This window comes from Dasypus novemcinctus, chromosome 24, assembly GCF_030445035.2.
Source record: "Dasypus novemcinctus isolate mDasNov1 chromosome 24, mDasNov1.1.hap2, whole genome shotgun sequence".
In the NCBI taxonomy this organism is placed as follows: domain Eukaryota; kingdom Metazoa; phylum Chordata; class Mammalia; order Cingulata; family Dasypodidae; genus Dasypus; species Dasypus novemcinctus.
This window is the reverse complement of record NC_080696.1, coordinates 29,887,296-29,902,957: the sequence shown is the minus strand read 5'-3', so window position 1 is coordinate 29,902,957 and position 15,662 is coordinate 29,887,296. Positions and strand designations below refer to the sequence as shown.

Genomic DNA, 15,662 nt, shown 5'->3' with positions numbered 1-15,662 from the left:
CTTTCATCAAATACTGGACCTAGTAAATGCCTCATTTAATAGCATACTATTAAATGAGATAACTCACCACTGTCCAAAGACTCCTTTCTTGTTTGTTGGGATCCAAATTGATCTCAGAGATGACCCCTCTACTATTGAGAAACTTGCCAAGAACACACCGGAAGCCTGTCACTCTAGAGACTGCTGAAAAGCTGGAGGAGCATTTACTATACTCCTCCCTAAGAGCACCAGGTGGGGAATATGTTTTCTAAATTAGATCTAGGAAGTGGAATGTGGAATCAGTCCATCCTCCTCTCATCAACGGCTCTCTACCACTGGTTAATGACTTAAAAAAAACAAGACTAAAGAAAAACACTGCCCCCCCCCCACAAGAGGAAAGGGGAAAAAAACCTACTAAGAGGACCCAGATTACTCTCCAGAGTGGAACCAGGGAGCAGCTTCAGTAATTCAAATTAGTTTGTAACAGAGTCATCACAGGTATGCTTAGCTTTTAACCTAACAAAAACACAAACAAAAAACAAAACCAATTTTTTGAAACAAGAAAAAATGAGTACTGAGCATTTTTCTGACAATATACAATTACTCACAACTAACATTAGGAGGGGCCGGAGGGCCATACCAGTGGGCCTTGTCTCACATGAGTGATGTGGGTACGTGCAGAGCATTTCTCATTATTGCGAAAATGAATTTTAATTTTTAATCTTTAGTTTGATTTGAACACGACTTGTAGTATGATGCCAACACTAGCTGTGCAGCAAGAGCTTCGGAGAGCTGTTCATAACAGCATACACCTGCGGCTCTTCTTCGGTTCTGGAGGGCTCCAGGGTAGCCAACATTGCTTCATCAAATACATTCTTTAGGCCCCTCTGTGTGAGTGCAGAACACTCCACATCTTTGACAGCCTTCATTCACAGGCCAGCTTTTCAGTCATCTCTAGAGTGATAGGCTTCTGGTGTGTTCTTGACAAGTTTCTCAATAGTAGAGGGGTCATCTCTGAGATCAATTTGGATCCCAACAAGCAAGAAAGGAGTCTTTGGACAGTGGTGAGTTATCTCAGGTACCCACTTTTCTTTCACATTTTCAAAGGAGGATGGAGAGACCACTCACTGAAAAACAGACTAGAAATACATCTGTTTGTGGATGACTCAGTAGTAATAATCTGCCATAATCCTTTTGCCCTGTGGTATCAAAAGGTCCAAGAGCATATGGCTCTTCACCAGTCACAGCTGTGACCATGTAATTGGCAAAAAGAGTTGGTACATATTCAGATGGAAATTTGCTTGTTGCATAGGATATCAGGAGACATGTTTTACCAATGGCACCATCACCCACAACAACACTTAATGGTCTGCGTTAATGAAACAGTTTTTATCCTATTTATGTATGTATGTATCTATGTATGTATGTATTTTTAGGAGGTACTGGGGATTGAAGCTGGGATCTCGTACATGTGAAGCAGGTGTTCAAGCACTGAGCTATATCCACTCCGCAATATCCACTTTAAATAGCTCAAGCTCCATGTTGACCTCAGCTACTCTGTCGAGTGTTGGGTAGCACTCTGTATAGTGTATTTCTAATCTAATAATCTCATTCCTTGTCTTGAAATTCTTCCCTGGCTTGTTGCTTTTACATTAAAATGCAAACTCCTTAGCATAGTCCACAAGACCTTGAAGGCCCAGAAATCTGCCTGCTTAGTTCATCCACCATCATCCTCCCACAACCCACTTCATTCCAGCTGCACTGGCCTGTTTTCATCCTCTTGGAAGAGGCCAAGCATTTTCTTACTTTGGGGCATGGGTTGTTCTATCTGCTAGAAGCACCCTTCTTCCTCTTTGCCTGGCAATTCCCAGTCCATCCTTCACATCTCAGATTAGAAATTACTCACTCAAAGAAGCACTCCTCCATGACCCTCACTTGTCAGGTCACATTGTCCCAGCAGAGCCCTTCTTTGCAGTGGTCATCACTCATTGATTGTTTCATATGCATCTCTTCCCCTGGCCTGAGAGCTCTGGGGAACCATGGGCCACATGGAATTTGTTCATTCCTGCATCCCCAATGCCCAGCCATGTTCCTTGCACAGAGTCGGCACTCAAGTATTTACCGGATGAATGAACACCTTGCTTTTGGCTATTCCCTTCATCTGGAAGGCCTTTTACATTCTTGTCCATCTGGAAAATTAAGGCTAGCCAGCGTCCCTATCTCACTGATTAGACTGTAAGTTCATTCCCAGAGTCCAGGAAAGGACACAAGGACACAAATACATGACAAACCTGCCACTTGAAGCAGTACATTTTTACTTTGCTGTGTATCCAGGTTCTACATCATTGCCCTACTAATGGTTCTTGAGGTAAGAAATAGATAAAAAGTATCAATCTTCTGTCCCATTCATAATGACTATCACTGGCAGACATAAAATAAAACTGATGATGGTTAAACTGGCACCTGCTAAATTTGCTATTTATAAAAACTCAGGGAAACGGACTTGGCCCAGTGGTTAGGGCATCGGTCTACCACATGGGAGGTCCGCGGTTCAAACCCCGGGCCTCCTTGACCGGTGTGGAGCTGGCCCACGCGCAGTGCTGATGCGCACAACGAGTGCCGTGCCATGCAGCGGTGTCCCCCGCGTAGGGGAGCCCTACGCGCAAGGAGTGCGCCCTTAGGGAGAGCCGCCCAGCGCGAAAGAAAGTGCAGCCTGCCCAGGAATGGTGCCGCCCACACTTCCCGAGCCGCTGACAACAGAAGCGGACAAAGAAACAAGACGCAGCAAATAGACACAGAGAACAGACAAACGGGGTGGGGGGGTGGGGGAATTAAATAAATAAATAAATCTTTAAAAAAAAAACAAAAAAAACTCAGAAGAATCACATCTTGGAAGGTAATACTGAAAACTGCAGAAAGTGAGGCTCTTCAGATCTGGATGAAATAACTTAACACAAACTAAAACAGATTGCTCATGGAATATTTGTTCTTTATTAAACATTTACAGAGAACTGCAATTGGCAAATTTTAGACCTGCAAATTTTTACCAAACGAAAATGAACTTGGTACCATCAATGCCGCGCCCCCCCCCCCCGCCCCCCCAGTAAAATATCACGAAGAACACACCCGGTGTTGAACACATTGGATCTATTACTTGTTGCAGCAATGGAAAACACACACTATGAGGGAACCATGGTGTTTCAGTAAGAGGGCGTTAGAACTCTTTCTGGTAGGATTTGAGCTTTGGTTTGGTGATTTGGGGAGGGTCTATGAGAAGCAGGAGTCCATTCTAGTTTGGATGCTGTAAAAAATGGGGGCATTCTATGATTGGGTAAACCCAATAGGGAAGGCAGCCTAGAATGAGGATAAAACTGTTTCCTCAGTCACTCAGTCAAGAGAGGGGGATGTGGGGTAGCATAGTGACCTTGTTTTTGTCTTAGACAAAATTAAGAAATAGCCTTCCTTTGCCTCATTTTATCACACTTTCAGAGCAACCTTGTCTAAAGTTGGTGTTTTGAGAGATTATGTCTAAGAGGAGAGTAACATGACCTTGCCTGACTGCTAGGCCAGCTTCTGGATGTCAGGGGTTGATTTTTTTTTTCTTTTTCAGTAAAATGATAGTGATCTAAGAAACACAATGATAGAAACCAAAGAAAAATTTGGTATAAAAATATTAAATAAATCACATTTTCATTATGAAATTTAAGTGTAGAAGAATCACTCAATGAAAATAATTTCCATAAAATAAAAATGGGACTGGGTACTGTTTAACTATATTTTAAAAATCGATTGAATAATTAAACTGGCTAATGGCATTGGCTCTGGAAAATTATTTTGCAGCAGTTCATCACTGTTGATAGAATCCTAATTAAAATTATTGGATTCCAGTTTTGGTAGGGATGCAAATCGCTAGTGTCTTTGGAGAGCAATTTGGCCACATCCATGAAAACTGCATTTGGCTTTTGACACAGCAGTTTTACTTTGGGGAATTTACTCTACAGGGAAGATTGCATAAGTATACAGTGGCATACACAAGGCTAGTAACATTACTACAGCATTGTTTGTAATAACAAAAGATTGGGAGGGGGGACCGATATAGCACAACGGTTGAACGCGTGCTTCCCATATTTAAAAAAAGGCAGGAGAAAAAAAAATGGCCTCCAGAAAACGGCGGATTAAATACACTATGACATAGTATGGCATATCTATCCTACCGAAAACTACGACTATGGAAAGGTCAAGAGGTCCAGCAGCAGCCCTCATACTTCCGCGCCCCGCAAAGAGAAGACAGGAGGGTGAAGGCATGAGGGACCTCAGGAAGCGCATCTAATGTCGAAAGCAGTCCCCCACCCGACTGCCGTCTCATAGCGCCCTAGTGTAAATTCCTTCTTTGTCCACCCAACTGCCCTAATTCTCATAGCGCCCTAGCTTAAACCCCTTCGTTGCAGTCTACCACTTTCAGTCAGGTGGGGTAGAGGGGCGCGCGGACCCGGCGACTCGTTCAGGGCCCTCCTCCGCATTCAGCATCACCATGGCAACCGGAGGCTACAAGGTACTCATGGAGAGAAAATGGGGACAAAGCTGAGCAGTTTCGGTCCGTCCACCCCGGGAATTTGAGAAGCACGGGAGGAACTGAGCATCTCCGAGGTCCTGCACCTTTTGCCGGTCGGTGGCCGCAAGCAGGCGAAGAAACCTGAAAGGACATTTTCTCCGGCTCCTAAGAGACAGGAAGTGCCTTGGTTGGGGAAGAGGAAGGACCTACGCAGACTCCTTTTCCACGCGCTTCCTGGAACCCGGGTGCGGGTAGGCAGCGACAGGACCCCACCTTTTCCCTCGCGTCTCTCGGCAGCCCATCACCATGGCAACCCGGCGGCTAGCAGGTAGCTACCGCGCCACGTGGTGCATGCCCACAGTCAAGGGATCTCGTCCTTTCCGGAGCGTCAGCTACTCCGACCCAGGGGGTCTTTCACCTGGGCAACCCCGGGAGAAGGGGTGTGGAAGGCTGGAGGTTTGGAAAGGGAAGAGCGGACAGAAGAGTGCCAGAAAGTGCAGGGAAGTCGACTTTGTTTTCTCCAGCGGCTGGGGTCTGACAGGGGGCCGTGTAAGGTGGTCGTGGCTCTGAGGGGGCAGGCCCTGGCGGCGGAGCGCCCTCTGCTGGGGCAGAGCCCTCCCCAGGGAGGACGGAGGAGGGCCGGGCCTCGAGCTCGGGCAGCCGCCGGCAGCAGGGGGCAGTAGCTGCTCGCGGTACGTGGGGAATCCCGGCGCGGAATGCCGGGGCCGGGGCGCCGAGGTAGGGAGAGGCGAAGGGCCTTCCCCACCCACACGCAGATCCGAAGTCGGGCGCGACCCTTGCTGAGGACTTCGCCAGGACGCTCCTTGCGGGCATAGGGTCCAGGTTCTGGCTCACCTCAAGCCCAGCGTGTATCAGGCAGCTCTGCCCTTAGCAACGCGGCTACTTGTTGAGAGCACGGGCTCTGGGTTCAGACTCCTTAGACCAGTTACCCTCTCAGAGTCCAATCGGCCTCATCTGAAAATGGCCGTGATGATAGTAATTATCTTAGGGTCGCTTTGAGTATTTAACAAGGTAATAGGACTTATTAAGTTTGTGGACTAAGCTTCTGGCACATGGCAAGTGCTCAATGTTAGCTGTTATTAGGCGACCTTGGTTAAGCTACTTAAACACCCTGGTGCCTCATTTTCTTCAGTGAAAATGGGGATAGTCGTAACACCTACCTCACACTGTTGTTAGGATTATAAGAATTAATACCTGTAAAGGGACGAGGATGGTGGTAGCCACATAGTATTTATTTATTTATTTTATTTATTTTTAAATTTATTTCTCTCAACCACATAGTATTTAAATGCTCTCTTTTATGGTCGTGATATTATTGTTATCACTATTATTTATTGCTTGTGTGGATGGAGAAGGTTGCTTTTGTTTTGCTACCTCAAGGCTTTTAGCCTCTGGCTGGATTGCAGGTATATTCACTCACATGTCTCCCTTTTCCTCTCAAAGTTTTGCAGCTTTTCACATGGTCAGAAGTGGCAGTATGGTTTACTTGAAAAATTGCTGGGTTGGAACACCGGAAGATTTTGGTCTTAAATATACTACTAGTTCTTTGTGTGACCTTGGGCAAGTCACTCACAGTTCCCTCATCTATCTCTAGGGATCTTTCAACAAAGACTGCCTGGTATTGTTACCTATTTATGTAAGTTTAGTCTCTCCTAGTAATAATGTTCAGTAAAAATTAATTAGCACCTTCTGTGTCAACAAGTTTCTAAGTAGTAAAAGATAGAAAGTGACCGGTGCTGTGAAGATGCTATAGAGATTCTGAGAATAGCAAGAAAGTTTCTTGATTTATACTTGATATTTGTAATAGGTAGAAATGCCAAGAAGTTTGGGGGTAAAATGAGGCTGGACGCTCATGAGACCTTCCTATTTCTAGGTTGCTGGCATGCAGCTAAATGCATTGCTTCCTGCCAGCCTAACCTCACTGTTGCTGTGGATTCTCAGACTTGGACTCCTGGACTGACCTCCCCTACTAGCTGGAGCAGGAACATCTTTTATTTTCTTTCTAGAAATCTACCCTTAACTCACCAGAAGATGAGTCCCTACTTATCCTCCTTGTGTGTTAATCAACTAGGTTCAAGGGATGCAGTGTTTCATGGAGGTTATAAGCATTGACTTTGAAAGTCAGGGGGGATTTGAGCCTCTGAGTGACCTAGGGTCTTTTTTTTAGTTAGGCCAGTAAAAATAATTTGGGAAATGGGGGAAAGAACAGAGCTTGCTGAGAAATGGGAGAGAAAGACAGAAATATACACCAAGATTTGGTCTGGGCTCCTCTAGGCAGAAGGAGTGAGCTCTGCCTAGTGTGATTACCTTTTAAACTGTTAATTTTTTGTGTGTGATCTACGTACCTTTAAAAATAAATAAAAAATATATTTTAAAAAATCCTGAACATACACACATAACAAAAAAATACACTTAATTATTCCTCCCCCTTCTTAATGATAAGGGCGTGGGCCTCAGCTGTTACTGGTTACCCCACCAGTGGTGGGACCAATGGTGAGGACTGTTTGGAATATCTGGGGCCAAGGGGAGGTCCCAGAAAAAGAAACTGGGACTTCAAGTTTACATTCCAGGTCCCAGCGAGGTCTTGCTGCCGTGCTGTCTCCTGGCCATGCCATCTGACGGCCGTGTTGTGGTTCATCTTCTCCGTTACCCTGTATTAACCTGCCTCAATTCCCTCCTCAGAGAGTTCACGTCCTTATTCTTAAGGGGGTGCTGAGAGGCAACGATCATTCTTCTGTAGTTACTTCCTGTTGGTTAGGGTAGTAGTCCCTGCCTGACAGTGCATAAACCTCTCTGGCTATTCTATTGCGGTTGAGGGAAGACGGTTCAGTACTGTGGTTGGTACTGGCTGAAATCCCCATGTGACGAATATCTTGTTTTGGAAGGTATTGATTCTGGGAGAAATAAACTTAGAATTTTGAAGATATGTGGCCCCACTAAAGGGATAAAGAAGATGGCAGTAAATGGGTCCCAAAAAGGGGGGTCAGCTATGACACACTGGACCACAAGAGTGAGAAAGGCCAGGTGCCTTCAGAGGCTGCATCCCCTTGAAGTTGGTAGGCTTCCTCTTGCAGGGTTTGAATGCTGTTTAGGACAACTCCAGAGCAATTTATATAGAGACAGCATTTTTCTTGAGAAATAGGAATGATCCCCCCGCCTGCCCTGTGCTGTTAGCATGTTAAGGGCTCTGCAATTTTGCAGTACTATAGCAGCAAGAGAGCTTGTTTGCTGTTTTAGGACTTCTAAGGCATAGCTAGTTTCTTCTATGCTATTAGTTAGCTTTAGGGAGAGATTGTAATAGATAATGGAATTTGGTATAAATTTTCTATGGTGGTGGTTATGCCTAAGACAGCTAGCTAAGAGGGGGATGAGAAGAGGCATTGCCCTTTTAGCTATTGTATAGGGAGAGAATACAGGAAATGAAAACAGATAAGATTTCTTAAGGGGTGTCTGTTTCCCCTGGCAGTAGGTGTTTGGGCTAGAGTTAGAAGGAACAGCTGGCTTTGACACAGACACTACTTAGCTTTGTCTCTTGAAGAGGTACACTTGTACATCCTGTCAAGTGCTTCTGGTGAGCTGGCACTTCCTTGGGCAGTTGGCTTCACTCGGGATAAGTGCACCCAGCTGGGAATTCCTTTAACTTTAATAGCTGGACACAAAACTCCCAGTGTCTGTCCACAGCAGAAACTTTTTGCAGAACCCTCCAGGTTTGTTCCTCCAGGAAATTCTCTGGGCAGCTGCTAGATATGGAGTTAAGGGGTCTAGAGAAGCACATTTTCTGGCAGGGATCTGGGAGTACCACTCATATTTCTCCAGGCATTGGCTCACTAAATGAAGCCAGAGAAGTGATGGATTCCTCTAGGTTCTTAGCTATTTTGCATAAAAGAATTTATGAACATGCCAGTTTAGTTAGACCAGTAAAAAGAATTTATTTGGGAAATGGGGGAAAGAACAGAGCTTGCTGAGAAATGGGAGAGAAAGAGAAATATATACCAAGATTTGGTATAGGTCCCTCTAGGCAGAGAGAGCTTGGGTAAGTCTTGAAGCCTCAGTTTACTCATCTTTGAAATGAAGATAGTAACACCCAGGGTCATGGTGAGGATAATATGAGATATTGTACATTGGGGGTCAGCCTTACCTGGTACATAGAAAGTGCTTAAAAAATGTTAGCTGCCCTCTTTGCTACCATCACTGTTACTATCATATTGTTAGCTTGCCAAAGTCAGGGTAATCTTCTGTAATCTTTTCTTCTTTGTATTGCCTGGCACATTTAGGCACCCACAAAATGTGTATTGAATGAATGAGTGAATCCATGCAGGAAACAGAGTAAAAGTGAATTTCACATTGACTTAATAGCAGCTAACATTTATTGAGCACTTTTACTATGCGCCAGAAACTGTATTATGTCTCATTATCTCATTTAATACTCAAGTTCAATGACCTTGCCTAGCCTTTGGATTTAACTCCTAAGGTGTTGGTGTCACTGATTCACAGTCCAGAAGCTGTGAGTGACATCTGCTGCAGATTTACATCTTATTTCCATAATGAGGTTGACAGCAATGATTTCTGTAGCTTCTGCTAAGATAGGAGTCTGGTGTCATGCTGACGTCAGGCCCTGTGCTCTCATCTCCCCAAGGATGAGCTGGCTCTTTTGATGCAATTTTCTCATCCCTTATTAGTGAATTGCTTGACATTATACTCCTGAGACAGTGAGGCTAAATGAGAGTTTAGTGCTACAGCCCCACAGTTTGAAAGGACCCCGTTTATCAGGGCAATAATGTCACTCAGTGTTGGATTCCTTCTTCTACCTCTCTGTGGCCATTTTCATAGAAGTGCAACAGCTCTAGGCAAGAGACAGACTAGGGAAGGTCTTTTTGCTACTTCTGATCCCTTCACTGTATTTGAGTTTGGGACTTGAGAAGCCTTTAAGGATCATTTAATCCAATGGTTTTCATACTGTTCTATGGGGATTTTATATTCAAAGCAAACCCCAGGGGTGCTATTTAAGGAGAAGCATCTGAGCAGGTAGAGCTTGGAGCATCTTACCTCTGGCTCAACCACAGTGAACTCTAGGACTTTTATGGAATGCTGAGGGGCATGTTTCTTCCTGTTCTCCTGCAGAAAGCAAGTCAGTACAATCTTTAGACAGAGGCAAGATATTTATGCTTTCATTTGTTCACTCATTCAGCACATTCCCTGACACAGTACAGGGTGCTGGGGATACAGTAATGAACAAAATGAAAATCCTGTGGATTTTCAACCCAATAGAATTATTGGGAAGAGACAGTAAAAATATATACCAGGTAGTACCTCTCTGAGAGTGACATTTGGCAGAAACCCGAAGGAAGGGGGCAAGAAATGGTGCAAGATATTTCCATGCAGAAGCACTAGTTTGTGCAGAGTCCCTAGAGAGGGAATGTGGAGTCAATGAAAGGAGAAGACAGGTGGTGGGAACTAGATTAGTAGGACCTTAAAAGTCTGGAAAGGATTTTATTCTGAGTGAGTTAGGAAGACATTGGAGGAGTATGAGCAGAGGCATGTCATGACCTGACTGAACCATTCTGGCTACTGGGCAGAGAATAGGTTTGGAGGAGCAAGAGTGGCAGTAGAGACCCATTAGGAGGCTATTGAAAGAGTCCTAGTGTGAGATGATGATAGCTTGGACTGGGGAGGTTGAATAAAAGGAGGAGAGAAGCATTTGAATATGGGATGAATTTTCAAGGTAATGCTTCTATAATAAGTTTTGCTCCAGAGTTCCATGTTGGTTTGGGAGAGAAAGAGGAATCAAGAATTACCCCAACTGCCCATGTGCCAGCTGGGCCCTGAGCCTCAGCAGAGTTGCAACTCTTACTCTCTTGTTCATTGGACTTACCCAGGTTAGCTAAAAGGGAGGTGAAGATGGTCAAACACCACACTAGGGAATCAAGAGTGCCAACAACTGCAAGCAGAGGAATTGCATCCATCATCCATGTGGAATCTAAGTGACCTCTTGATCTAGAGGTGGAGTGGACATCACCATCCCAGGGTCCACAGAATGGAGGAATAAAATATGGATTAGAGTGGACTTACTGATATTCTACTATAAAACTGTTGTGACTAGTAATAGAAGAAATTGTAGCATTGAGGTGGAGAAAGTGACCACAGTAGTTGCTGAGGGCAGGGAGAGGGAAGAAGAGATGTGATGTGGGGCCATTTTTGGGACTTTGAGTTGTCCTAAATGATATTGCAGGGTCAGATGCTGGACATTATATATCCTGCCATAATCCACTGAATATACTGGGGGAGAGTGTGAAGTACAGGGTAAACTATTGTCTATGTGGTACAGCAGTGCTCCAAAATGTGTTCACTGAGTGAGATGAGTGTGCCACAATGATGGAGGAAGTTGTTGGTGTGGGAGGAGTGGGGTGAGGGGGTGGAGGATATACGGGAACCTCTTATATTTTTTAATGTAAAATTTTTTTGTGTGATGTATGTGTCTTCAAAAAAATACAATTTACAAGAATGATGGGGTGTGGGGGGGTGGAGAGTGGGCTATATGGGAACCTCTTATGTTTTTTGTTTTTTTATGTTTTTAAATGTAACGTTCTTTGTGATCTATTAACTTTAATTAAAAAAGTGTAAAAGGAAAAAGAATTACTCCAAGGTTTGGAGCCTGAACACCTGGATGAAAGGTGCTATTTACTGAGCTAGGGACTCTGAGAGGAACAACAACAGACATTGCTCAGTTTCTCAGTCCATCTGCTTTTCATGAGAGGAGGAATTGATACACAGTGATGTTGCAGGTCTGAGACTGGAAGGGTATTAGAGCTGGAATTTTCCCATAACGGTGATTTGCCTGAGGTTGCACACACTGAATCTAGACTCTAGATCAACTGATTTGAACCCCAGTGCCATGAACCTCCTAGTGCCTTTTGGCTTCAATAAAATTTCATTTCCCTTGGCTCTACTTTAGGTCCAGGCAGCTAGAACCAGAGGCACTGGGCTGCCAGTGTATTTTTTTGGCATCCTGGTGGTTCCGGTGCTGTGAGAAGAGTGCATGGTATGTGGATTAGCAATTGGGTCAGCTTTTTCTTTTCTCCCAGTAGCACACTGGAAGCAGAATTAGTCACTGGAGTACATTTGGAAGAGGATCTTCAAAATGGCCAGGGGCCTGAAAACCACACTCCGAACAGGGAAAGCTGATAGAACTGGGGATGTTTACGTGGGGAAGACTCAGGTGGGACTTGAGTGTTGTCTTCTGATGACTGAAGGGCTCTGTAAGAGAGCATCTTCCAGCAACTGTGTGTTTGCCAGTTCCAATTACATATGATTTGTGGTTTTCCTATAATTAAAGTATTATCCTGTGTCTCTTGATGGGTTTGACTGTTTTCTTGTGGAGGTGGAGGTGTCTGACCTGAGATGAGGTCAGAATTCCCTGTTACCAGTGTCTGATGGTTGTGTGTTCCCCACACTGAAAACGGAAACTTCCTAGGGGATCTCTGGGGACTTGACCTACAAGGGGATAAGATTGTTCTCTTGTGGGCATGAAATAAGGTGGGGACCTTGCAGGGGCTGGAGAGGAGCCAGAGGGCAGAGAGCTAAATGAGGTGCCTAGGAAGCTTATGCCAACCACAGAGGCTCCATGCTTAGTGGCTTAGTTCGAAATATGTCCTTTGGGATTGTTCTGTCAGTTAGGAACATGTTCAGCCACAAGTACAAATAAATCAGGGGTTTATTTTTCTTGCATTACAAGATATTGGAATTAGGTAATTGCTGTTATTGATTCAGTTTGTACACAATGCCATCAGGAATCCAAACCCTTGTATCCTTTCTCCTCCCATCTTCCTTGGCAGGGTCTCATGGACACAAAGAATCTGCGTCAGCTCCTGCCACTGAACTCAGCCTGCCTAAAAAAACAAGAAAAGGGGATTTTGATTGGTATTAGGCTGAAGTAATAAAGTTCGGCAGGAACATCTTGGAGTCAGACAAGGTAAGAGCAGTAGAATTCAAATCCTGAGAACCCCCAGGGGATGACAACATGGCCGGTGGGAGGAAAGGGATAGCAAAAAGTACCCTGATTGCTGGAGAGATGGATAGGAAAACTCCTAAGGCAAAATCAAAATAAAATTACTTTTTTCTCTGATTGCAGAAGTAAAATTTTTGTAGAAAATGAATAAACCAAAGCATCCCAAATAAAAGGTACCCATAATGTCAGAGATAGCCTCTGTTAATTTTTCCGTACCTACATATGCACCCACATACATATAAATGTATTTTTGAAACAAATTGAAATCATTCTTTGTGTAATATTTTATAAATTTTTATCATTTAAAAATATATTAGGAACTCTTCATTGTGTCATTAGATATTCATCTAAAATGGGATTTTTAATAATTATGTTTACCTAGGGTTCCATTTTATGGCTGTACCATAGTTTAATTTAACCAGTCCGTTGGTCTTGGCCATTTAGGTTGTATGGTTTGGTGCTTATAGACAATGTCAATTAACATCTTTATGTAAATCCTAGTGCACATTTCTGATTTTCTGGTTGAGGGGGGTTTAATATTTTAAGGCAATTCATGTATATCATCATCTTCTGGAGAGTTAGTACTGTAGTGTGATTACTAACAACAGTATAGAAGAGTGTTTATTTTAGGAGCAAGAACTTTCTAATAGTTATCCAAACAAAGAATGGGAGGCAGTGAACTCTCCATCATGAGGACTATTAGAGTATAGTTTAAAAAAGTGATTTCAGCTCTTTTCCTCCCCAGTACCCAGCATTGATTATCATGGTTTATAAAATAAGTTTTTCTCTCTCCTGGATCCCTTGGTTGGACATCACAGGGCTAGGTTTTTTGGTGGAGGAAATACTATAAAAAGAAATGCACTGGGGCCAGGGCTGGGGTAAATGACTTATAAGGTTTCTTTCAATCCTAAGGACCTGTGTATGATACCTTTAATTCTCAGACAAGTTGTCCACATGAAGTTTCTGTGCTGACTGTGAAATATGATCAGTATTCTGATTTTGCATGTTGGCAGGGAAAAGGAATATGGTAATTTCCTTGACAGCTTTCTCCAAGGTATGACTTCTTTTGAAGTAAAAGGATGTCTCCCAGAGAATGGGAAATTGTATCCTAAAATCAGCATCATGTTATTCAGATTTTCTGAACCCTTGCTGATTTTCCATCTAGTAGTTCTATTATTTTATTTCTCATTTAAAAAAAATTTATTGAAATATATCACTCATACATAAACATACATAAGCAATAACAGTATAATAATAGTTGTGAACTTACAAAAGAAATACACATAACATCATACAGGGTTCTAATACCTCACCTTATACTTTGCATTGTTGTGAAACATTTTAAACTAATGGTTGAAGAGCATCCTCAAAATATTACTACTAAACACATTATTTTTCCTCCAACCCACCCTGTTGTTATTATTTTTATATCATTTATACATGAACATACATAAACAATAAGTGTATAGTAAAAGTTGTGAACTTACAAAGCAAAAATGTATAACATCATACAGGGGTTCCATACATCAACCTGCCACCAAAACCTTGCATTGTTGTGAGACATTTGTTATAAATTATGAAAGAGTATTGTCAAACTCTTTTTTTAAAAATTTTATTCATTTTTAAAAAATATTACATTAAAAAAATATGAGGTCCCATTCAACCCCACCACCCCCACCACACCACTCCCCCCCCAGCAACACTCACTCCCATCATCATGACACATCCATTGCATTTGGTAAGTACATCTCTGGGCATCTCTGCACCTCATGGTCAGTGGTCTACATCATAGCCCATACTCTCCCACGTTCCATCCAGTGGGCCCTGGGAGGATTTACAATGTCCGGTGATTGTCCCTGAAGCTCCATCCAGGGCAACTTCAAGTCCCAAAAACGCCTCCACATCTCGTCTCTTCCTCCCATTCCCCATACCCATCAGCCACCATGGCCACTTTTCCCACACCAATGCCACCTTTTCTCTGTGGACTTTGGATTGGTTGTGTCCGTTGCACCTCTATGTCAAGAGGAGGCTCAGATTCCACATGGATACTGGATGCAATCCTCCTGCTTTCAGTTGTAGGCACTCTAGGCTCCATGGTGTGGTGGTTGTCCTGCTTCAACTCCATCTTAGCTGAGTGGGGTAAGTCCAATAAATCAGAGTGTAGGAGCTGAAGTCTGTTGAGGCTCAGGGCCTGGCTATCATATTGTCAGTCCAGAGATTCAAATCCCCTAAATATCTCTTAAACCCCAAAACCTACTACAATTCCAGTAAAGTAGCATGAAAGTCTTGTGAAAAGAGATCCCATCTGAGTCCAGTTCCATTACGCAGAAACACCAGCTCCAAAGAAGGGCCAACTGACATGGCAGTGAACTCCATCTGCCATGACCATAGAACCCATGGGTCTCTTTATCCCTCAAAAGAACCAATACCTGGGGTTGTATCTACTTTATCTGTCTCTTAGACTCTGCTCAGTTGTGCATAAGGGCAATCCTTCTGACAACCTCCAGACTCTTTTTTTAGAGACTCGTAGCCATATAAACTCATTTCTCTTTTCCATTTCCCCCTTACATTAGGTCAAACAGCATTTTAAAGTCATGTTATTATATGTAGACAGGGATATTCTATTGATCCGCATTGACCCTTTAATTCAAGGTCATTTTCTAGTTGCATCATCAGTTGGTACTTGGTGGTGATCCCTCGGTGCCAGGGAGGCTCATCCCCGGGTGTCATGTCCCACGCTGGGGGGAAGGCATTGCATTTACATGCTGAGTTTGGCTTTGAGACTGGCCACATTTGAGTAACATGAAGGCTGTCAGGAGGATATTCCTAGGCACAGTGCTGCTCTAGGCCTTGTTCTTATTTCAAGCATATAGGCTCACAAGCATAGTCATTAGTATCATGGTCTCACTGTTGGACCCTCATTCCTTCCTGGTCCTTACCGTTGCACCTGGGAGACTGCCGCTGCTTCCCTAGGGACCACGACAGAGCACCCCCGGCCAGGAACCCAGTACCCCCCCCAGCTGTAGTTTTTAATTGTTGCCACTATGAGTATATTCAAACATTACCATGCACCCTGGACATATGCCCTGTATAGCTCCCTGTCAG

At 43.6% G+C, this 15,662-nt stretch overlaps 1 protein-coding gene and 1 pseudogene across 9 annotated transcripts in view; one reads left to right on the top strand and one right to left on the bottom strand.

The window, feature by feature from the left end:
• Nucleotides 1-775: 775 nt before the first annotated feature.
• On the bottom strand, nt 776-4,839 carry LOC139437518 (cell division control protein 42 homolog pseudogene; annotated as a pseudogene).
• TGM3 (transglutaminase 3) overlaps nt 4,110-15,662 on the top strand; it is a 159,044-nt gene continuing 147,491 nt past the window's right edge. For 3 of the 9 annotated variants that reach the window (XR_009183173.2, XM_071211604.1, XM_058286806.1), the window contains exons 1-2: nt 4,505-4,859; nt 12,385-12,521. The gene's annotated coding sequence lies outside the window, so the exon portion shown is untranslated. Of the gene's footprint in view, nt 4,860-11,634; nt 11,769-12,384; nt 12,522-15,662 lie in introns of those variants that run through there. The other 6 variants (XM_071211605.1, XR_011647298.1, XR_009183174.2 and 3 more) reach the window with 6 other exon arrangements.